Source organism: Nothoprocta perdicaria, unplaced genomic scaffold (assembly GCF_003342845.1).
Source record: "Nothoprocta perdicaria isolate Ctin4 unplaced genomic scaffold, notPer1 scaffold_152, whole genome shotgun sequence".
NCBI classification, from domain to species: Eukaryota; Metazoa; Chordata; class Aves; order Tinamiformes; family Tinamidae; genus Nothoprocta; species Nothoprocta perdicaria.
Genome location: NW_020454672.1, coordinates 1,120,093 through 1,143,723, shown reverse-complemented (window position 1 = coordinate 1,143,723; position 23,631 = coordinate 1,120,093). Strand labels below are relative to the sequence as shown.

Below are 23,631 nucleotides of genomic sequence, written 5' to 3'. Positions count from 1 at the left end.
AGAGTATCTAGTAAATACAGCTGGTATTCCAAAACCTCTCCTGTGACCGTGCTACTTTTGATTGAGAATTATTCTTTTCTTACACTTATGTGCTGTGGCTAGATGAAGTTCAATATGTGATCTAACAGTCTAGACATCCTGTCTGGATCCTGCAAAAGATCTTCATCTATACTGAGCTCTGTGCCATCAAACTACCGAGACACTAAAACTCAGCCTCATCCAGGCTCACCCATGCCCTCCTCCTACATCTCCTGCCTGCAGTGAAGATACATCCCCTATTTCTGAGAGCCAGGTCCTGCAAAACTGCCTGTATGCAAGGACAGGATTGTGCTTGGCACCCTGAGGTCTCATTAATTCCAGTAGGACTGTGTGAGCGCTGGTCCTTAATTGGAGTTCTCCATCTAAAAAATCTAGATCTGTCTTTCTTACAGGAAAATATACACAGGAACATTTTTCCCATACAAAATATAATGTAAAGATCATCTCTGACAAGAACAGATGTTTATTTTCCTATCAAGAAATTCATATTGGGAAAATGGCATGATTATAATCCTAAGCACAGAAACAATATACCAGTAAAGTCCCAAGAGATGTGCAATGATTGCTACTCTTTTATTGTCAGAAATATTATCTTGGCAATCTTCACTAGCTAACACTTCTGTGAGAAGGATTTGATATAATTAATTGTTGTACATGGTAGCGTGATTGTAGAGAATGTTTATAGCTGCTTAATGCGCAAATTTAAAACAACCAAGGCTACCTCTCATAAGGAGAGCTTAAAAAAGTAGTTATCAGAGCAGTAACTATGCAACCAATATAATTTAAAAGCTTGTCTAAACATTCAGTCTGCTTTAAACATCTGGTTTGCAAAGACAAAAAATACTATTTGGAGTATGTCCTCTTTTAAAGAGCTTATAGTCATGCACTAACATCTTCAGAAAAGCCCAGATAATTCCTTTCTCTGAGGATGAAGACAGTAAATAATCCTCTGAACTTTACCTAATCCATGAGCTTCTGCTTTTCTTGGTAAATGCTCTTGGAGTGCCAGTAACATTTCAAACTTTTTATTGGCTTAGCAATGGAAATCCTTTAAAACTTAGCTAATCTTAGTAAAAAGTTACATTCTTAAAGATTCTAAATGGCAGCAGGTCATCTGCTGCCTTGTCAAATACTGATTTTGATAATGGCATATGATAAACCATACAAATCCAGTGTGTTGATAGCTAAGTATCTCATCATTCTCTTCCCTTAATTAACAACATCTGATCTCTGCAGAAATTGCAGTGCATGTACTAAGAGGCATAAAATACATCATCCTCTTTGTATTGTCTTGTATTGTCTTGTACRAATGCTCTGTGTTTTATAGATCCAATAACCGTATTAAACAAAGCCATCTCTTAGAAGTTCAGTGAATAAYTGTTAAGTCTTGCCATGGAAGCCCACCATCATCTCAAAATCCTAACCACAGAGCTGGGAGCAATGATCAATACTGGGCAGGTGTTATACAGTCTCGAAGCCATGCTCAATTAAACTGCTGAAAAGTATCAAAAGTAATGACAGAGGATATGCAAGACAGTCACATTGCTTAAGCAGGGCACTGCAAATGCTCAGCATTTGTAAAATGCTACGCTAGAGGGTGAGTTTCCAAAACTAAATGGTGAAAAGAAGGGGAGAGGAGCATGTTCGTTGTCCTTGAATTGACATTAGCTCCCCAGAGCMCATGTATTAATGTAAAGCCACAGTCTAATGTTGTGCTAGTTGAGGTTAACGATGAATGCAGATGGCAATCTTTGTCAATGACTTACTTTGATTGGAGTAAYCATTGCAATGCTAATTAAAATGAGATTATAGACCACATTCAAGTGAATTTTTGAGCATACTTTTTATTGACTGAATGAATCTGTGGCTGTATGCACTGCAGATGTTGATTAYCCATTAGTAAGTGAACATGATACAAAAGCTAACTTCAATACTCTTCAATACTCTTTCCTGAACATTCCAAATTAAGAGCCAAGTTTAAGATTATAAAACAGCCATGTTTAAGCTTACAACTTTGATAACACTGTGAGCTCTGTAAAGTTTTACAGGCTGGCAGTAGGCCCAGTTATAAAGTGGATGGAGATCTTCACTGTCACATGTATTTAGAAGTCAACATGACTTGAGCCATAGACTTAAGCACACTCATCTTTACCTCTTCTTTACATTTCTTCTCAGATTGCAACTACTTTCTGAATCTCTGTGTGTCCAATTGCAAGCTATGGATTTATTAAGAAACTCACATGTTGTCATTTCAATTTTTCTATGCAGTGAACAACATCCAATACTGTGCTCAGTCCTGCTGTAAAGCAGATATATGTAAAAATAAACCACAGGAAGCATTTGCATCTGTTGATACAACTGAAATGAGGCAAAATGAATGCATTTTCAGTTGTCTTACCTAGAACTACGTCTTGATAAATGTCGGGGAAGCATGAAAGTCAGAAAAAGAATTTTTCTTGTTGTTTTGTTTGCTCTTCCATTTATTTAGGTAAGGACGTCTCAGTGTTACAGGATATGAGGCTACATCCTGCAAACACTAGAGCTTTGATGAAATAAAAAAGTTATCCTTTTAGCCAACTCTATTTGATCTATGCAAACCTCTGCAGCTTGATAGCCTATTAGGTAGATTTTCCCATGCTATGTGCAATATTGGAGGAAAGGCTAAATGCAGAAGAACRTTTGTGGAATATTATGTACTCAGAAAAGGACATTGAAGGTTTTACGGTTGTATTTGATGATCTTGAAGTTCTTTTCCAACCATAATGATTCTATAATTCTATGATTCTATAAGCAGTATGGTGCAGTAAGAGTACAAGTACCTATAAAGTAACTATCATGCCTATCATRCTGATGTGAGTATATGCTTTCATATGTCTAAGCTGGCTTATTCATAACTTGCTCAGGCAGTTCCTCAATGCACTGAATTGTAAGATACTTTTTGAGTCTTTTACTGCAATTTTTAAAAATAATAATCTCAATAACCTTCAAATGAAGCTTATCTGACAGACTTAGATATCCATAGCTTCTTTTTTTTTCTCCCTGAGCAATTGATAAAAGCACATTTTAAAGAGCAGTTCCTCTTCTTTTAGCTGTTTTATATCCTCAGTTAGCTGCTCACCTCCCATATTTAATCCTTTGAGATCAGATAAGACAGAATCAAAATCTCTGCTGGGCTTTCTCTATGAAAGCAATTATCTTTTTTCTTTTCTTTCTTTTTTTTTTTTTTTCTGCTAGTTGATTACATCTATTGGAAATACTATGAAAATAGCAAATTTTTAAGAAGACTTTAAATAATTTGATTTTTATATTAAAGCTATCACAGTGACACTTTCATTCCACACTAGCATCAGAAACATTCTTTTTCAGGATAGCACATGCCATAAACAGGACCCTGAATTACCCAGGAAAGTACAATTTGCTGCTACAAATTGTTTTTGCAGGAAAACAGAACGTATTGAAAACCAATTAAACAGATGTAGTAAAATAATAGTTTGGCTGTCTTTCTTTCTTTATTAGAAAAATAACAATAAGGACGGGTGTGATTTTCAAAGGCATAAAGCACATGCAGGCGGCAGATTTATGTTAATGTATTTAAAACTTGTTCTTCAATTCCCATTCATGTCTTTTGCATGAGTTTGGAGAAACCTACTTAATACATGCACAGCTTGAAGGTGAAACTGCTATTTAGGTGCTGAATATCTTTTCCATCTTATTGACCAATTCTTCCTGCTTGTTAAAAATTAATAAACATGGATTTAGAATAAGCTCAATATCACAAATATTTAAGGCAACATTTCCCTGATTTCCCTGGGGCTATTTTGAACTTCAGAAGTGATCATTGCACTAGGCTAACTTCAGCAATGATCTAGCAGGTTTGATTTTTGGGTGTGGATGCTTCTTAAATATTTTTAGGAATCTATACAAGCATCAAATATGAAAGAACTTCACAACTTCATCAAAATTGATTCCCCAAAAATAACTTACAGTGAAAATTTGGCCGATGCCAAGCACTCATATACTGCCGAATATGTGGTGGAATATATGACAATAAAGACTCTTACAAAGGGGATGTTTTTCTTCTTTCACTTAGTGCAAATATTAAGCCATATGGCTGAAATGTAAGTAGCATAATTACATAGTAAACTCCTATTTATAATGAGACCTAGTTTGGCAATCAAAGTAATAAATGTTTGAAATTGGAGAAAATATATTAGCTTAATTGGCTTAAAATATATTGGCTTAAAGGCAATAGCAAATGTGCAGTTTATATATTCCAGCCCATGAGCGTGCACCATTCTTTRCTGCAGTGCACCTTTGACTGTTACTGTTACTAGCAGTTTACAAATGAAAAATAAGGTTCAGGAAGAGTAAGCGATCTYGCTTAGTCTGCGATGAAGATGGGAATTTAAGAAAGAAACCTAGATTTCTGGACTGATCTTGTAAACACCATTTGTAACTTAATCGTCTCTGTGACCTTCTTGAAAGGCCAGGGGATATTAATRCATTTACAACACAGCAATATATTTTGCAGAACGCTCCTGTTTGTTTGTTGCACAAAACCAAAATCTTTAGCCATCGAATCACTGCACAGTAATCTCAGCTTGACAGAGTTAAGGTGCTGTGTGGCACCTTTATTTGCCGCTTTGAAATTGCTTTTGTTTTTTCTTTCTTTTTGGTACTGATGGGAGTTTTCACATAAGTTTCCAGCCTGCACTCTGCCATTTACTCAATTATGAAATGACAACAACATTTAGTAGGAGCGATTTTCACCTTCTATAAACAGTCCCAACCCTTCTGCAATCTGCCAACATATCCCCATTTACATCCTCATTTACACCATTACCCTTCTCTTTAAAAWTTTCTTTAGCTGAGATTCTCAGGCTACTGACTTTATTGTATCTCCATTAGGGAACAAGGTTTTATTCTCTTATTCTCCCTCTCTTCCACATCTGTCCTTCCTGCCCCTTCTCTCCTTGCAGATGGGGAAATCCAATGCGCAGAGTTTTAAGGATTTGCCTGGTTTTAGACAGCAACTCAATATCAGAGCTCGAATTAGAACCCAAGCTTCCTAGCTGTCTTTTCAGCACTCTCACTAATAGATGCATTTCCACCCACTCCCAGGCTCAGCTTGAAGAAAACATTAGAAGCAAATGAAAAAAAAATAGTGTAATTCATTGCTATAACTACAATAGAGATCACAGCGGTGCTGTGATAGAAGCACTTATGGCAACACAATTAAAATGCTATTAAAAAGGTTAAACTTGCACATGCTGGCATGTCAATATAAAGACTTTCACCTGCTCTCAGCTTTATTTGCATCTAGGGAAGTGGAAGAGGAAAGTCCTGTGTGTGCAGCATACCCGAAGGTTGTTCCGTCCTTAGGAGGGGTAGGTGCTGCCTGACATGAACAGAAGATGTCAACAGTCCCTGCACTAGTAAYGATTGACTCGTACATTATCACCTCCTATGAGAGAGTGGGAGCGGATTGCTCAAAGAACCATTTCCTTAGGATTATCCTGAACAGCAATCAAATTTTAGCAAAGAAACAGCTGTTTCGGCTCACTATCTACAACTCACAGTGTTTCCCCAGTCTTCTCCTTTCCTCTCCTCCCCTCTGCTTCATCATCTTTACCTTAATGCTTTAGACACATCTGTGTTTTAACATTCATTAGTTGACATTAGTGCTCGTTAGCAGCACAAATTTTGCCTTCATAAGCATTCTGAGAACAAATGTTTCTTCTGGAAGGGCAGCTTTTCTTTAAAGTCTGCAAGTGTATGAAAGTGCAAGAGAGAATACTCATTAGAGAAGGTTCCCCAAAGCCAGCCGCAGTCTGCTCTTATTAGTAAAACCTCCAGTAGAGCTATTGCTAGGACCAGGAGGCAGATCTCAGAAGAACTTTTTTCTTTTTTTTTTTTTTTTTTCAGTTGATAAAACAGACAATTCTGTGATTCTGTGTTTCACTTTTGCCCTCGTTCAATGTTACTCACTAACTATATGATTTCCATTCTTGCTGCAGGTAATAAAAASAAATCCTCGATGGAAAAAATATTTAAAAAACCTTGAAGTACTATCAAAAGGTTCTTARGCATTTTCTGTGTGTTTGCTTTAAATTTGTTCACATAAAATTTAGAAATAGATTCCAATCACAATCCCAGCTCTAGATAATTCAGAGAATTGAGAAATACTGATTTTAGAGGTTTTTATTTCGTGCATATCACAAGGCGGGGCTTAACAAAAGCCAAGGAAAGCAAGAATTTCTTTCTATGCATTTGGTAGATGCTGGGTCAGAYCTTTAGTGAAAGAGGCTTTTGCAGACATCAGAAAGAAATAGACAAATAAGTAAAAAGAACTGCATAAGGAGACTGCAAACTCATTAATATTAAGGCTCTGAATGAGTGGAAATCTATGTCCTAAAGGACTCCATTTTCAGGACAAGGAATTATGTCTACATCTATCCACATAAAAGCAGATAAAATTCCACATCAAGCACAAAGAAAATTACAGAAGTCCCTCACTGGAGTTAAAAATTTCAATCTAACCCATGTTTTTACATTTGCATGGTTGAAACATAGAGTAACTGAAAATCACAAGAAAGCCAGGAATCAACTTGCATTTGTAAGAATGTCTTAGTTTGACACCAAATCCCATAAGCATATTTGCAACCAAGCCTATCCTCTTTGCTACCGTATTATTTCTTTATTTCACTCAGYAATTTCTCCATTCAGTCCAAGTCATTCTCTATTATTTTGTGCACAGTGGGAATTTGGCAGAGAGATCTGCCGTGGACTTCAATGAAGAGATGACTGGAGGCAGCAGCATTCGTTCCAGAAAGATTTCCCGAAAAGAAGGGAACTCTACTCAGCCCTGGTGAGGTCACATCTGGAGTACTGCATCCAGTTCTGGGCTCCCCAGTACAAGAGGGATGTGGAGCTGCTGGAGAGAGTCCAGCGCAGGGCTACCAGGATGATCAGGAGCCTGGAACATCTGCCCTATGAGCAAAGGCTGAGAGAGCTGGGTCTGTTCAGCCTGGAGAAGAGGAGGCTGAGGGGGGACCTGATCGGCGTGTGTAAATACCTCAAGGGAGGCAGTGAGGAGGAGGGGGGYGGCCTCTTTTCAGTGGTGGACAGKGATAGGACTAGAGGAAATGGCTTCAAACTGAAGCATCGGAAGTTCCACAGGAACTTAAGGAAGCATTTCTTCACTGTGCGGGTGACAAAGCACTGGAACAGGCTGCCCAGAGAGGTTGTGGAGTCTCCTTCTTTGGAGATCTTTAAAACCCGCTTGGATGCAGCTCTGTGCCACGTGCTCTAGGTGACCCTGCGTGAGCAGGGGGGTTGGACTCGATGACCTCTGAGGTCCCTTCCAACCTTGGTTGGACTCGATGACCTCTGAGGTCCCTTCCAACCTTCGACATTCTATGATTCTATGATTCTATGATATTTTCTTAATGGAATGTGCAATGGGAAAGAGGACTAGCAAGCGATCTTGGGGAATATTTTGTTCATTTGATAGATACCACAACGATCCTGAATACCAGTTCTCAGGAATCGATGCTTACAGTGCTGATAGGCTCACTTGGCTCTTTAGCAAGTGCTCATTCTCTGCAGGAAAGGGATTGGTTTTATTTTTCCAGAAAAAAAACTTAGATCAGCATTTTCAAAATAAGTCACTATCTGTAGATATATCTGTCTTACGTATAGTCAAATTGTCTATGTGTTGGTAGCTGCAGATTGAATGAGGAAAGTGGATTCAAAGTGTTGTTCTATGCTGTTCCTCTAGGCCATACTGCATAGATCACAGGGCAAAATGAGGAAGGACTGATAGCTTTAGCCTTCTATCCATGAGCATGGACATAATATATATTACCCCCAGGCTCCTCTGTATTTTTATCTCTTCCAGTATGATTTGAGAGGTGGCCCTAAAAATTGAGCACTTGTCTTCCCTTTTAGGGATTCCTTGGGGGGAATTCATTTGCTGATGGGTGCACCTGCTTCTTGCATTTCATTAGGATTTTATAGGGCATGAAAGGACTCCTTTGGGTTCCAAAAATCTGCAACTGGTCTCAAGATGTAAGTTTGTGCCTTGATACTTTCCACTAATATCTTGACTAGGGAAAAACTGCTTGATGGTTGCATTTATGACAAACAAAGCAGCATTTAAATTCTCTTGCATTGCATTCAACATATTTCGGATTTGCAGCTTTGAGGTTTGCTTTAAAACTGGGAGATAACATATTGCACTGGAGCACAACACTACGTAAAATGTCATGATGTCATGATAGATTTAGATTTAAGTATTTTGAAAAACTTGAGAGAATATATGAAGATCTTGATTCAGGAGTGTTTTTAATTTTGCCTTGCTGATAGACTCCTAGGGATGCTTCCACTTTACATTAAAACTGGCTTTCAACAGGTGATTCTAAGTTCCTAGATCTTATGCAAAAGTTTAATTGGGCTTTCCATTTTCCYGGGAAGGACTGTTAATAATCATGTTTTAACACAGTGAAAGAAGCAAACATTAGAATAAGTAATTTCAGGAAATTTATGAATGGGTCTGGAGTTGCACAACAAGCTGGAAACTTAAGTCAGGTTTGTTGAAAGGGTTTATTACAAAGATGTGGGATCATTTTCAAATGAACTTGGTCTGGTCTGTGGATTATGCATCAAAATGACGTGAAATTTGCAAATTCATTTGGGGATTTTTTTTTTCTCCTAACCAGACTCCAGACCTTTTTTTTTTCTTTCTCTGGTTAATGTTTTTGTTTGACTGAATATCTGATTTCTGAGGAAATAGCTTCTCAGCTGACATTCCTGTGCTGTGACATTTGAGATTATTCCTATCCAAAAAGGAAAGGAAAAGTGACTGGATGTCAGATCAGGGATACTTTACTGGGTAATCCACCTCAAATTACAGAAATTACAGTTGCACAGTTTGACAAAGGAGCCAAAGAGTTATCCTTTGATTCTCATTTTGAAAGAAATATCAACTTTTCTACTCTCTGAAAATATTCATTTAGAGATTTTTTTTTCCCCAGGGAAAGTAAAATGAATGTTTCTTTTGGTGGCAATGAGATGGAAAGGTAATATTGTGGCTCCATGTGTAGCAGTACATGTGACTCCATCACCCCTGATACTCCCAAATGTCTTCATTATAAAGAACACATTTCAAAAGAGTAATAAATTTTAATTTTWAAAATAAATTGTTTACAGTAGCTCTCAAGAATCTGCTTCAGGTGATCATTTTTCATTAGGTGGTTGTCTCAGATATCCTGTAGCTTGCAATTGCTTTTTCTCTGACCTAATCATTAACTAGTAGAAGTTAGCACCTTTTAAAATCACTYTGTGGCTGGGCTGCCACAGAATTCTTTGTGCTTCCATTGGGTTATTATAATCAAAAGGAAATTTTCAACTCAGGAAGCAGCCCCACTGATAACATAATTATTGCTACCAACTAGATATATGATGGCTTCTTTGTTTTTCTGGACAAGGATATTAGAGACTGGGAGAACTACAATAAGAGAAAAATTTCCTACGAAAAGCTCTTGTACAATTATTATTTTTATAATTTGAACATAATGGATATAATGACAACAGTAAGAGATGGACTAAGCACAATGATCCTAGTATGGAAAAACACCCCATCAGTCAAAATTCAGGATTGTGTCAAGAAATGGAATATTAATTCTTTTTTACAGGAATCAGCATGTGATAGTGGAGCACGGTCAACCAGAATATTCTTATTGATTTCTGTGCAAGAACTACTAGACGCAGGTAAGTCTCCAGAATTTTCTAGAATGGAAGYGCTCTTTCATTCATATCATAATAAATCTATTTATACATTGCAATATTTAGAAATGGCTTTTGAAAAATACAATTATACTTCAGATAATTAAAAGAATTGTCAACAGGCAAAACTAGGCGAAAATTTTAACAAGACAAAACATTGTCTGCTTTGGCTTYAGTGAGAGGGCATTCTGGAAAAGCCAAGATATTTATTGCAACAGCTCCTTCTCAAAAATGATTTCTGTCTTGAATGTTCTTTAACAATGAAAAAAAGTCAGAAGTTGAATTTACATTACTATTGAGTAGGGAGATTAGAWTCTCCTGATATAATGAGAAATAATATTAAAAAATAACAATATAATAACATGATTACAGCATAATAATTATATTTTTTATTTATGCATTTATTATGTGTTTATTATAATATAACAATAATAGTTACAAGCATATGGGAACTACACCATGGAATTGTAAAATTGGATATGGAAATTATTATGGAAATTAACTATCCTGTAGAATGTGCAGAAATGTACTAAATCCATAAACTCTGCTGGATGCAGCTATCTGAGATATCATAAAATCCTTTTTTCTCTAGGCCAGAACTGGAGGAGCTCATTAATAGCTCATTAATAGTTTTCTCAGTCAGTGGGAGGTTTTTGATAGAGCAAGTCCTTYGTGTTTTAGCACACTGACTTCAACACGAAGCAAAGCAGTAAGTTGTTGGTTTTGCCTCTATTTATCTCATTTTGAAAAGAGCGATTTACAAAGATGTAAGCACTATCAAAGTCTAAAGCTGTATTTTTTTATGGCACGAAGGCAGAACATCCCTATAGAAATCTCAGTCCATGACGCAAAACATGAAATCTCTAAAGGCTTCAGATTTACGAGGTGAAACTTCATAGAGATCAGGAGACACAGAGCAAGGCAGAAGGCCTGAGCTGAACTAAGATGAAATCTGAACTGTAATGTAAATAAGAGAGACAGTCTGTCTGAAAAAGCAGCAGTGGGTGGAAGGGACATGCTGTTCGCTTAACCCATTGCAGGGATTCCTTGAGCTGTTATCTGCCTTCCCTTACCTGTCAAAATCAGCTCTGTCCTGCTGAATTTTATTTTATGATCAGGTTGGCAGTTTTCCTGGTAGATGAGAATTTCCTTAAAGCTCCTTCTCTTGAAGTCAAGTATACACTTTAAAAGCTCAGTTTTTATTAGTCTTCTTCTCATAGAGAAACACTTGAGAATGAAATGCCAGCATACCCAGAAGGAGAAACAAGCAATAAGGGCAAATAAAAATAAGAGCTTTGGGTGTCACCTCTTGAATGTCCAAATCTTGTGATCATTTTTTTCTTTTTATTGGTTGGATTTGGCAGTTGTACTCAGTGCAAGGTTATCAATCCGCTTTGGAGACACACTTTGAAGAAAACCTGCTGTTAAATCACTATTACCAAAAATATTTAACAGCAGTAATATGTATGTTAATATATTCATTAAGCAAAGTTGCAAAAGGGTGATGTTAAACTTCTTAGTTTCTGCCCTACAAAATGCTATGGTACCTTCTATGTTCATCTGCATGCAGCTAATCATTCCACCATCACATTATCTGCATGCACTTTTCCCTCGGCTTTCAAGCAGTCAAAAGACAGCAGGATCAAAGGTAACATCAGAAGTTCCTGCATTCCATTTCCAAAGGTAAATTAAGCACATAAGAGTATAGGTTTTGTGGACTTTCAAAAAAGATTAGGCTTTGAATTTCTAAGTTGCTTTGAAAACGTTACCCTAAGCAGCTTTAACATTGACAGAATTTGCTTTAAGCTGCTCAGATTCCAATCAAGATGAGGGACTCGTGCAGAAGAGAATCTCTTTGCTTCCTTACTCTTACATGGTGCTACTCTTACATGGTGCTAGGAGAAGCTGTTTTTTTCTGCTGAGTTAGGATGGTTTTGTCCATAGTAACATTTCCTCATGTCTTGCATCTTTCAGTATTCCATACACTTCATAAAGGCCTCATTAATCACATGTTTTCTAAACAGACTTCTTTCTATCATGTTAATTACTTTGTATGTTTTTAAACTCAACCTCATTCACCATCTGCCGGCTTCCCGATCTGCACAATCCAAACTCTTTTTTCTCTGCTTTCTCTAGTATGCTCTCTCCTCATGCACTCTTAGTGTCTTAGGACACTAAGAAACAGAGATGGGAAATTTCCTATTAATATCTTCATTTCAAACTAGGATAGTGGCAATAGACAGATAAAAAGAAATATTTTGGAAGAAGCATTGTGCCCTTCTTCCTTCTTTGCCATAAAAAAGTTTCTACCTACACAAGCGTAAGGTTACACAGAGTTTAAGTCATTCTTCTGCCCCGTAGAAAAGAGGTTTATTACTAACCCATACTTCCATTTAGTAATTAACTTTGGCTATGTTATTAAATGTCATTAAAAATGACATTTCAGGATATAAAAGTTAGTTTTAAACCACATATACTAATACTTTTTTCCTAAACCTGAGCCAGGTGATCATGTCATGAAGCTGGAATGTGATGCACATTAGTGTTTGATTTGTGTGTGCAGAAAATACAAGACTGAGACGGAAAAGATGAAAATCTAGGTTATGGCTTCCATAACTACCAATGAACAATAACTCTTGCATGGGATATGCTGACATCCTGCCTCCATTTTTTAAAACCATGGAATACCGCCTTCTAGAAGACTAAAGTTTTGTAGCTGGGAAAGTTGTGCAGGGGATCACTTTAACAAGCATGACTTTGTGTGCTRTATTCTTCATATCTGATCATAAAGATTCCTCAATTCATGAGGTACTTTGACAGGTGGAAAGTCTTCATAAAGACAGGACACTCTGGAGATTGCAGAACAGAGAAGTTCCTGTGTAGGAACTYTCAATAAAGGAATCCATAGAAAACTTCACGAGAACTTTTCTGAGAAACGAGTCCCTGCCGTCAGTCCCTTTTGCAGCTGACACTGCGGATCTAAGGAACTGCATGGGATCACGTTCTCCTTTGCATTATTTAGGAATCAGCTCCTCATTAGTGGTGTTGCTCTGACTGGGTGAAAGATGGCAAAGTCTCACTGTGAGGGTGGTGAGTATTCATGTAGGTCGTACAAAGTGACTATGCAGTATCCATCCTGGGAGGTACTGGAAATTCAGATGGATGAGGTCCTGAGCAATCTAACATAACTTTGAAATTGACCCTGATTTTAGTGGAGGTTAGGCCATATAACCTCAGGCTAGTGTCCTCCAAGCTAAATTATTTTATGCTTCTGTCTATTCAGAGAGCCTTGAATGTGAAATAACAAGAGACAGTAGTTTGTCACAGATTATATTTATCATTTTTAGGCACATAAATATGTTCATTTTTAGCATACAGTCAGACTTCAGTGCCTGAGAGAAAGCATTTTCTGCTGTGGGTAAAAATAATTCTCTTTTCTATTGCTTTAAATTTTCTTGATCTGGTCCAGATTTCTCTAGCTATGACAAGCTAGGCCTATGCATAACTATGTCTAGCTATGTCGATGCAACCAAGGATTGTATAGAGATGCCCATGCTAYATATGAGTCTAGGTGGTTTCTTCCAGAACCATGTACTGGTACTAATTCAATCTTAAAAGCACTATAGCTACTGATCGGCTTGGACTGTATTGATTTAAGGAACTGCTGTGTGTCTGCTAGCTCAGCCACCTGTGTGTATTGTGACTTTGGGCTCATGGTGCAGAAGGCTTCTTTTCAGATTTTGGGAAAATAACTGACTTTTACACTGCAGGGGCTCAATGACAAAGAAGTCTAAATTCTCTCCAGCATAACAGAGAGAGCTAGGTACTTATGGGAAGGGGAAGAACTGAGAGCTTTAAAGCAAAATGAGAAAATTTGGTTGATAAAAGTATCTAATCTGATGTCCTAGTCCTCTGTAAAAAGTAAATGCTAGTATGAGAGGAAGAGGACCTTACCAGAGACTAAGGTAAAGTGGCCATATCAGTTCCATTTATAGGTCAGTTTAGSTAATTACGTTTATACGGGGTGAAATTTCTGTGATTTCAGTAGAAGTTGGCATCTATTGAACCTACACATTTGTCAGAAGAGCCTGTAGTGTAAGTTACACTGTCATGTAGTGTTTGCTTCTAGAAAATCTGTGCCATTGAGTTGAATTTTACAGAACAATGGAATAGAGACCCCAAATTATTATTATTATTATTGTTATAACTGTTATTATTGTTATTATTATACTTTTGACATCTCAGGGAGCCAAGATAAAACAAGTAAGCAAGAAGACAACTTTGTATTACTGCAGAGAGAATTTTCTTGTACATCACRGGAATAAAATTATTGGAAACACTCATCAAGAAGATTTTTTTGCCCTAACCAATTCTTAGACTCCTTTATTACTTAACAGCTTCATTTGCATATTTTTTTTTATTTTTCGCTTCAAACATGAAAACAGCAGTACAATTTAATGAGTGATTTCAGGGCTGATTAAGGACACTCTCTTTGGAGAAAACTGGTGTACAGCAGGGATAGGCACTCACCCTATGTGCCCTGTTCCTATATGTCCCCTAAAGATCTGCTACTAATCACTGTCAGAGACAGRACACTTGGCAAGAAGGTCCCTTGCTCTGGGCAGCCGCAGACCATCAGACACTTCGAGGAGCTGGGAGAGGCGTCTGATGGAGCTGCTAAGTGTCTGTGTTTGCCTCAACTCCAATGCTACATCAGAAAAGTTTTGACTGTAGCCACATGGCATCTCCTTAATCATGGGATTTGTTTGTTGTGTTAGAATTATTTTAGCAGCCTGAAAATTAGGATACCATATAAAAGGACTGGCTTGCATTAAACAGCAATAAATAGTGTAAATAGGAGTTTCAAACCATCTTTCTATATCTGTCTTAATGATGCAGACTGATCACACTATAGTATCTGATTTCCAAATATGTTACCCTTAAATCATTTTATTTAATCAACATCTAGACATTTCTCTTATACCAGATCTTTCCTCTCTCTGGTCTTACAGTATCAAAATGCATTTGGTTTTTATGACTTGTCAGTATGAATGACATCTTTTTTATAGTGTTCTTTCTGTCTCTGTCTCATTATCTCAGTATTTTCCATCAAATAAAGAAATAACTATTTCTCTAGTAACATCTGAAATTTTTCCCTTCCACAGCGGTCCTATATTACTACAATTCTAACATTTATGTCTTCAGAGCAAAACAAGTTAATAGAAAGATACTAACTAGAATGAGCTTGTATTGTAACTTCATTTTTTTCTGTATAAACGGGCAAGTCGCTACTAGATGCAATATAATGGAATAAATATCAATGGAAATAAAATGTCACAGACTATGTTAGACATAATTTAGTTTCCAAGGTTTCAAATTTGTATCTTAAAATCCTTATTTAAAGTTAAGACCAAGAAAGTTAAGACCTTCTCATTCTTTTCTTTAAATAAGCACTATCTCCTTTATTAAAAAGGCATTTATTAAGCAATATACATGGGAAAATACTGTTGACTGAGAAATAGCTTCAAATAACCTTCTAAACTGTCTTACATAGCAAGGCTTACTGTGCTAATCACGTTATCTCCTGCAGCTGTAGCAATAATTTGCTGCTGGTAATTTTTCAGTCTCATTGTATTACTAACCTTTGGCAGGATGGGTTGATTTTTTTTCATTTTCTTGACTTGTATTGATGGCTTTTATTAATGTTCCTCTCTTTATGCAAGGCTGTGGCATCTCCTATCCACGTGCCACGGCGATGTCTGTGCTATCAGCTAATCTCCAGTGTGAGCCTGTGCTTAAGTCCAGGCCCTCTTACTTTATTCAGACACAAGTAGATGCTTGGATTTTGCAGAGACAGATGGCAGAGGTGGGGAAAAGGATGTGTCCCTTCAAATCCTTTCAGATCCAAGACTGGAAAACCATAGGAAGACATCCTGGTCTTTGGGCAGTATTTTCAGAATTATTTTTTCAYGCTTCCATATGCCCATGGGCAGTTCATATCATACTAGCCTCAAGGTACGGGGGGGTACTTATTACCTCTAACTAGATCAGGAGGTAGGCATCAAAACACAGCCAGCTGCAGGGAGCACTTTCTGGCTCCAAGCTGTAGTTTCCAACACTTCTTAGTCCTGAACCCTCAAAGAATCCAACAGGAGCAAGAGGTTCAGATGCATTTCTTCCTTTTCAGCTTTACCAGCTGACTACCTTGGCGGTCCCAACAACCAACACATTTGCTGCCATGAATACAAACTTGATTCCTGTCCTCACTCCACAACGATGCATTTCATGCATGGGGATCAGCCCTTGTGAATTCTGCTTTTAAAACTAGAGACACAGTTTTGAGGAACTGTAATCCAAATATTTCATTAGTCAACACCCTTTGGCAAACTCCCATCTCCAGGCCCTGGCCTCTGTCCCTGTAAAACAAGGGTGGATGACATTTTCCTGCCTTGAAGGAGATTTGTGARGATAACTTCAGTACGGATTGTGCAGCGTTCAAATACTAAATGCCAATTACACAGGGCATTGGGGTGTAATAAGAAAGCTAAGGACAGAAAAGGCCAAAGCAATAAAGCTAAATGAATTATTTACAGTCAAATCCACAATGATTTTAAGGATGAACCCACAGYGAAGCCTTTAAAACTTGTCTAATCAATGGAGCTGTCAGCATTTGATTTATCAGTAMAAAAGGTTGAATAACAAACCAATAAAATTAATGGTAATAAATTATCAGAAACAGATAGATGACTACAGACTCAAAAGTTCATGAAAATAGGAAGACAAATAAATAAATTTATTCAAGCTCTATGGAAGAACAGTAAACTCATGGATTAAGGATATGCAGCTGACAGTGCACTTGGATTTCCAAAGAGTTTATGAGAGAGTTTCTTAACAAAACTTATAAAAGATGTAAGATATGATTGTCTAGTATGGAAGGATTAATAAATGTTTAAAAGATAGAAAACAAGTRTTAACAAAAGATAGAAAACAAATGTTAATGAACAATGTTCCATTTTCACAGTGGGATATTTCTTTAAGTGATCTAGAAAAGGTGGTGAAAAATGTGGTGACAATATTTATTGAGGACATTTGAACTATCAATGGTAGCAAAACCAACGACTGACTGAGGAGCGCTGAAAAACAGTTTCACAAYTTCGAGTACATGAATGATAAAGTACTTGAAGAAATTCAATGTCAATAAATCTGAAGTGAGGTATGAGAATTATCTGTCCTTGCTATATGTAGACACAGATTCATACTAGCTAAGCAGTCACTCTCCAAAGAAGAAATCTGCATATACAGTTCTAGGAAAACATGAATTCTATGCATGGCAGTAGGGCAAAAGGAAATATGCTTCTCAAAATATTAGAGATGAGTAAACAAACTAACAAAAATCTTTGTTATTATGTCATGTTACATAGACACATATGTTTGTGCTATGCGCTATCTGCTCCCCTTATCCCAGCAAAGAACTGGGAAAGGCTCAGAAGAAGCAGAGAGAACAATTAGGATTCATCTTACAGAGATAACTTATCTAGACTAGGTCTGGTTGGCTTTCATAAAGGTGATCAAGAAGAGAATATGCCTGTAGTTAGTAAAATTATGAATTTCAGAGAAGGGAAGAATAGACAACAATTCATTGTTCTCACAATATGAGAAAGAGAGGAATTTAATCTACTGCAGATTATATACTGGATAACAGTGGATGTTGTGAAGACCAGAGGCTTAAATGGTCCTAAAAATGATCCTTCAAAAATGAAAGAACCCATCACTGCTTTTCAAGAAGCAGTTTGTTCTGCCTGTAAATGAAAGTATCACTCTGTTATTATCATGTTTTTGTAGTGTCTCTCAGAGCATCTACCACCAGATGCTGTTAGATATACATAACAGGTGGGAAGGACCTTTGGTCCAATCACATTTGGCATCTGGTCTGCCTTGATATATTCACTCTATACTACTGTTCRATCTGTAATCTTCTGGCTTGTGTTTAATCTGCCTGAAGGCCAATTTTTTCTTTTTGTCCTGGCGTAGATGTGGGAACCAATTAAGGACAACTCTATTTGGGCATATGACATTCAGGCTCTGACAGGGAGCACACTGGAGTGAGACTCCCAGAGCTGGTATCAACTCAGGATCTGCAGTTTTCTTCAGGCTATGCRTGTTGTTGTTCATATCTGTATTTTTTCACCTATTCCTTCCTTCATAGAAAGCACTGAGGKTTAGATATGCAAAGCACTAGTTAGAACTGGATGTCATTATTTTTATATTAGTATCAAAATATTTCTCTCTGACAAAAAAACTTCACTTTTGAATTCAATCTTTATTGGCATTTCACTCTTGTTTAAAATTCCTGGCATAGTTTTTAAGGGTTTTAAACCATAAAAATTTAAATCAATTTATAGAGTATTGTTTTCAGGAATCTTTGGTTTTACAACATTGAGTATCAATGCATGATTACATTCACCGCAAAGACTGAAAACACATCAGAGACGAAAGGAAACTGAAAGATCTTTCTGTAGCACGTTTTATTGACTGAGTCATGATTTTCATGAAAAATTATAAACTTTTAATAGACTTCCAATGTTCCATTATTTACAGCATACAGTAATTAAAAGGCCAAATTTATAAGTTCATATTTGCAAGCTAGTGAATACATATGCTTCTAATATAGCATAGTAATATTAGGTTTTAACCAAACAGTTGAATAAATTTAACATCCTCATTTAGCTCCATATTTCTTCCTKCAATGAATCCAAGTATTCTTCACTTTAATGAGAATGTCCCACTACAAATCTAGATCCTTCTGCCTTTGGGGAAAGATACGAGTAGAAAAGTAATTTCCTGAAAACTGTTTCTAGAATCTCATTAGCCAAAGTAATCATTAGCATTAGCAGGAAAAATAAATGATGTTAAATTAGATGTTAAATAGATGTTGAAGCAGCAACATCTGAAGGAATATTTTAAGGAATGTTTTTCTATGTTTACACCTCCTAATAACATAAATAAGACAAATATCATCATCATGTTCATGGGAAGAAATGCCTTGGAGAAAGAAGATGCCACATCTTCCCTGAAGATATTTTTGTTCTTGTTTTGTTAAATGACTGACAGGGTGAAATATGAAATGAGTAACTTCTAACTGATACAAAACAGTAACAAGGGTCTGTAATGATGGTACCCAGGAGTAGCAATATCCTACTTATCAGTATTTTAAAGTAACAGCTGAGAGATCTATTGCAATGTCTGCAAAATTTTACAGAGAAGACTAGGAAAAAAAAAAAAAGTGTGTCTGCATTGCCAATTCCATGAAACTGGCCCTTGCAAGACAGAGACTGAACAGGAGATGTTGGGTAGTATGTCACAGCCTACAGTATGTCATAGCCTAGCAGACTATGTTTGATAGTACGATACCAGAAAAATAGTTGCATGCCCTGAGCAAGTGGCGTGATGGAGTATGGGATTCTGTGAGAATTAGAGCCTGCTGGGACAGTTTTTCAAGATTGTTACACAACAGCAACCACAGCTGTGATATCCATATAGTCCAGAGAAAYCTATAGATTGACCAGTCCAAAAAGCAACATTTCCATGTTTAGTGTTGAAAAGAACTAGCCTAATTTGCTCCAAGAGAGAGCTTAGGGGTAATATAATAGTACCATGTGAACAGTTAAGTTTCTGGGTGGGAACTGGGCTGCTAAATTATCTGACTATGCAATTATACCCAAAGGTTTGTGCCACAGTACATAACATATTTTTAGAAATCACATTTTGTTGATGAGATACAGACACACCGAACATACTACATTGCAGCAGCTGGAATTCCTATTTTGGAGTGAGTTCTTTAAAAATAAATGTGGCTCACAAGATAAATGTGATTTTTTTCTTTGCTAATCATTGATATTGTCTTTAAAAAGTCCTGCTAGCTTAAGAACTTCTTTGAGAGAAAATAGTAGCTCTGAGAACTATACAACAGCACAAAATTCCAGGCTGGCATKTGATTTATTTTAGATATAGCTATGACTGTGATTGTAATTGCCTTGGACTTTCTTGATGATCACTATTCAGAAAGCTTCAGATTATCCTGAAAACCAGAGCCATTTCTAAAGTTGCCTCTTTAATAGTTTCTTGAAGTACATCAGGGTAAAAGAGTGAAGAATAAGAGTCCTATGATGACACTTTCTGGGGACTAATGGATTAGTCAAAGTTGAGAATAAGAATCAAACTGACTCCCTTCAGTGACTAAAATGAACTTGGCKGGACAAAACATCAAATCAGAATGCCTGTTCCCTTCAGTAACATTGTAGTTTAGAATGCATGTCTAAAGAACCTGGCTATCTCCCACATTTAAACATTCCAGGATTTCACATTAAGTCAGAGAGGCACCAAAACTGCATATAATCTATAAATAGTTCAATATTAATAGCTGAGAATATGCCTAAGAAACACACACAAAACTGAATGCAGAAAAAAAAAAAAAAAACAGAAGAGGAAAGATAATTCTCATGCAAAAAATACAGCTATGCTATTTACTTTTTCCAAGTAGCCTCATGGTTAGAAATTTAATTAGGCAGAGAAGATTCAATTTTTTCCCACACCATTTGCTAGGGAAGCAGGATATGAAAATTAAACTCTTCTATCTCTTCTCTATAGAGTGCGCTAGGCACTATTTGTGATATGGAATTTTTTTCATCTTTTCCCTTGAAAGAGTGACCAAGTAGTCAGGCACGCTAAAGCTTGGGAGCAAGAAGTTGGTAGGAATCTCCCAACTGGATGCTCAGGCATTTGAGTGGGCYGGAGCAGTCCTGCATCTCATCAATGAGACCATGGTAGCTTTGGTTGAATGAGTAGTAATGCAGTGATAAGCTATATGCTCCTGCTAGGGTATTTTACAAATTGTGAGCAACAACATCCTCATCTCTGTCTCTTCTTCCTATTGATGCTATTTTAAAGAAAACACTGCTCTCCTCATATGYACAACTTTGCTCTCAAATTCCCAGAAGGGGTGGTCCTTAAGGTGGACATTGAAGCTGGGCTTTTAAGGAGAATCAAAATTTAGACATATGCTTGTATTTAGCTTTTTCCTCTGGGCTAAATCTTGGACAGATTGATTGAATCCCAAAGGTTTTTCCGTTCTCTGTTTTGTAACAGAGCTATGTTAAGATGTATTTGGCCAGACTCCCTGCTTAGCACAGCACAGCTCAGCTCCCTACTCAACATATCTTACCACTTACCACCACACAGAAGTTTTGGAACTAACCTAGGTATCCTAGATCACTCTTTGTTGACCAGGAACATTTATTAGTTGCTGCATTGCCAAAGCTATATTGTTATATTGCTTGTTGAAAACTGTATGATGTATTGCATTCATATGTAGAGGTGGTATCTGAGACAGCTATACTCATTGCTGATGCAACCACCTGAGCTTGCCTACTCTTAGAAGCTGTCTTGGGAAACGATCTTAAGATAGTTCCAAGCTTCTCCCCTCATCAATAAATACTAATGCTCTTATAACAGGCTGCTAAATTTAAGCGATCCTCCACTTTGACCTWGAAGTCTATTCTTCTTGACTGACTGTGAAAGAATGGATAGTGGTGACTCAAGGTCTGACCCACTTTTTATTGTTTTGAGTGTGCCATGTTGTTCAGTGGCAACACCAATTCCTTAAACACTATGCACTGAGATCAATAAAAATAAATGAACATATCAATTTAAAAATAGTGGCATTTCCTGTCACAGGATTTTCCTTAGGAGATAAGAGAAGGAGGAGGGGAGCTGCTTACACAATAAACCTAATACTGGGAAGTCATATTGAAAATACATTACCTTCCTTCACAGACTGTCGTCTAATGGGATTATCTCAAAGCTTACTTACTTTGCTTCCTGTCATTAAGAAGGCCAGCTCATCCTTTGCTTTTACTAAACAAAACCAAGAGGTTTACCAAATAAAATGAGATTATCTTCTCCTTGCATATCATAAAGAAAAGGATGAGAATAGGATTTAAAATAAGGTAGTGATAGCAATGAAAAGATTTACATTATTCCAAACAGTCTGTGAGAGCTTGAAAAATCAGAACATTAAACTATGAGAACACTATCATGTCTTACTTTTATTTCCGGTTAACACGAGTATGAAATGAATTTTATGACCTTCTCTCTATTTTTATATTAGTGATATCATTCTCATGAAAAGGTGGAAATAATACAGGTAGAACTGCTTAGAAAGTCACAGAGGGAATACGCTGTATTTGACGACAACATTTTGTCTATCCTGAATGGGAAGTAGCATGTTATAGTTTATCTTGGTTACGCACGGAGCTCCAGGGCTCTGTTGGAATCAGACTCATCTTGAAGGTGTTGTCATCATCTGTACCCAAGCTACMGTAAAGAGTGCAGATGGACAGGGATAGACCAGGGCTTTGTGGCAATAGACAAAAATGTGGTGGAATAACACCACATTTATTTTTCTATTGTGTACAGAAATATGTTTTCAAACAATGAACGTTCATCTGCTTCCCTTGTCTCACTTGATTAATTACATGGGACGATTTGCGCGAGAAAAGGACAGACTGGAAGTAGAAGGCATTCACTATGGGCTAATCATGGTTTATCTGATGTCTCATGAAATTTGAGAAAATGGTCACATAATAGAGTGGATAAGAATTGGAACTCATTATTTCAAAGTGAATTGTGACGTTCAGTTTAGCAGAATTCTCAGAGCACTAAAATGGTTCATTGAGAAAGGTRGTTTTTTTTAAATGGGTATTTCATTTGCATATTAATGCAAGGATAGCAAGACAAGATATGTACATAAAGGGATAGAGTATAATTTCAAAACTCTGCACTGGGGGACAAGTACTGAACAGCAGAGATGTTCAAGCCCGAAAGAAATAGCTTTCTGCAACCATCACCGCAGCGAACTAGGTTTGTGCATCTCAGCCTGATACCTAGAAGCTAAAATCTAATCAACTTCACTTTAAGTTCCAGACAGGGACAAAACAAGGCAGTAAAGGGTTGAAAGATGTGAAATGTAATGATTGTAGCTGTGCGGTTGAAGTAATGAAGAGCTGAAAAGCATGAGTGATGAGCTCTTAGATAACAGACTAATGAGCAAGATGCCTGTAGTTCATCAAAGGCCTAATGGAAATCTGCACAAGACACCCATGGTACACTACGCAGAAGGATGTGGAAACCAAGCAACATCCAAATACAGTATTTAAGGAGTTAGAGCAATAACAGGACAGAGCAGAGCTAATTATTTCAGCTTGTAGATACAGTTTATGAATGCTAACCAATTAGTGCATAGTAAAGGTGTGACAGAAAATAACTCGAAGATAAGCATGATTTAATATATAGATAGATTAATATACAGAACAGATAGAATAGGAGTGAAAGAAAGGTGCAGCTTGATATTTTTTGATTTGGGCTACCAGTTAGATGCCATTCTGTGATGTTTAAACACTGACAGACCACAATAAATGCAAAAGGTAGATTATGGGGGTGGAAGCAGGACTAGGCTACAAAGAAGGAATTTAGGAACAGTGCCAACAGCCGTGTCTCTAGTCAAGCTGTGTGACTGAGACAGAATAAATCTGATTCCTAGAAGAGGGAAAAGCAGATCCCAGAGCAATTGCCTATGGGCAGTGGGTGAACCTACCTGGTGGCACAGCAGGTGCCTTCAGTATATAGGGAATATCCTCACAAAGGGGTTATACACATTCCTCGCTGTGGGAAGCCACCACTTCTTTCCATCATTCCATGTCCCTTTGGCATGCGTGCCAAAGTCCCTTATGGAAGGGAAGTTTATCTTCC

At 37.2% G+C, this 23,631-nt stretch overlaps 1 protein-coding gene across 2 annotated transcripts in view; it reads right to left on the bottom strand.

Annotated features, from left to right (window-relative positions):
* DLG2 (discs large MAGUK scaffold protein 2) overlaps positions 1-23,631 on the bottom strand; it is a 597,632-nt gene that overhangs the window by 52,087 nt on the left and 521,914 nt on the right. The gene's annotated exons all lie outside the window — the stretch shown is intronic.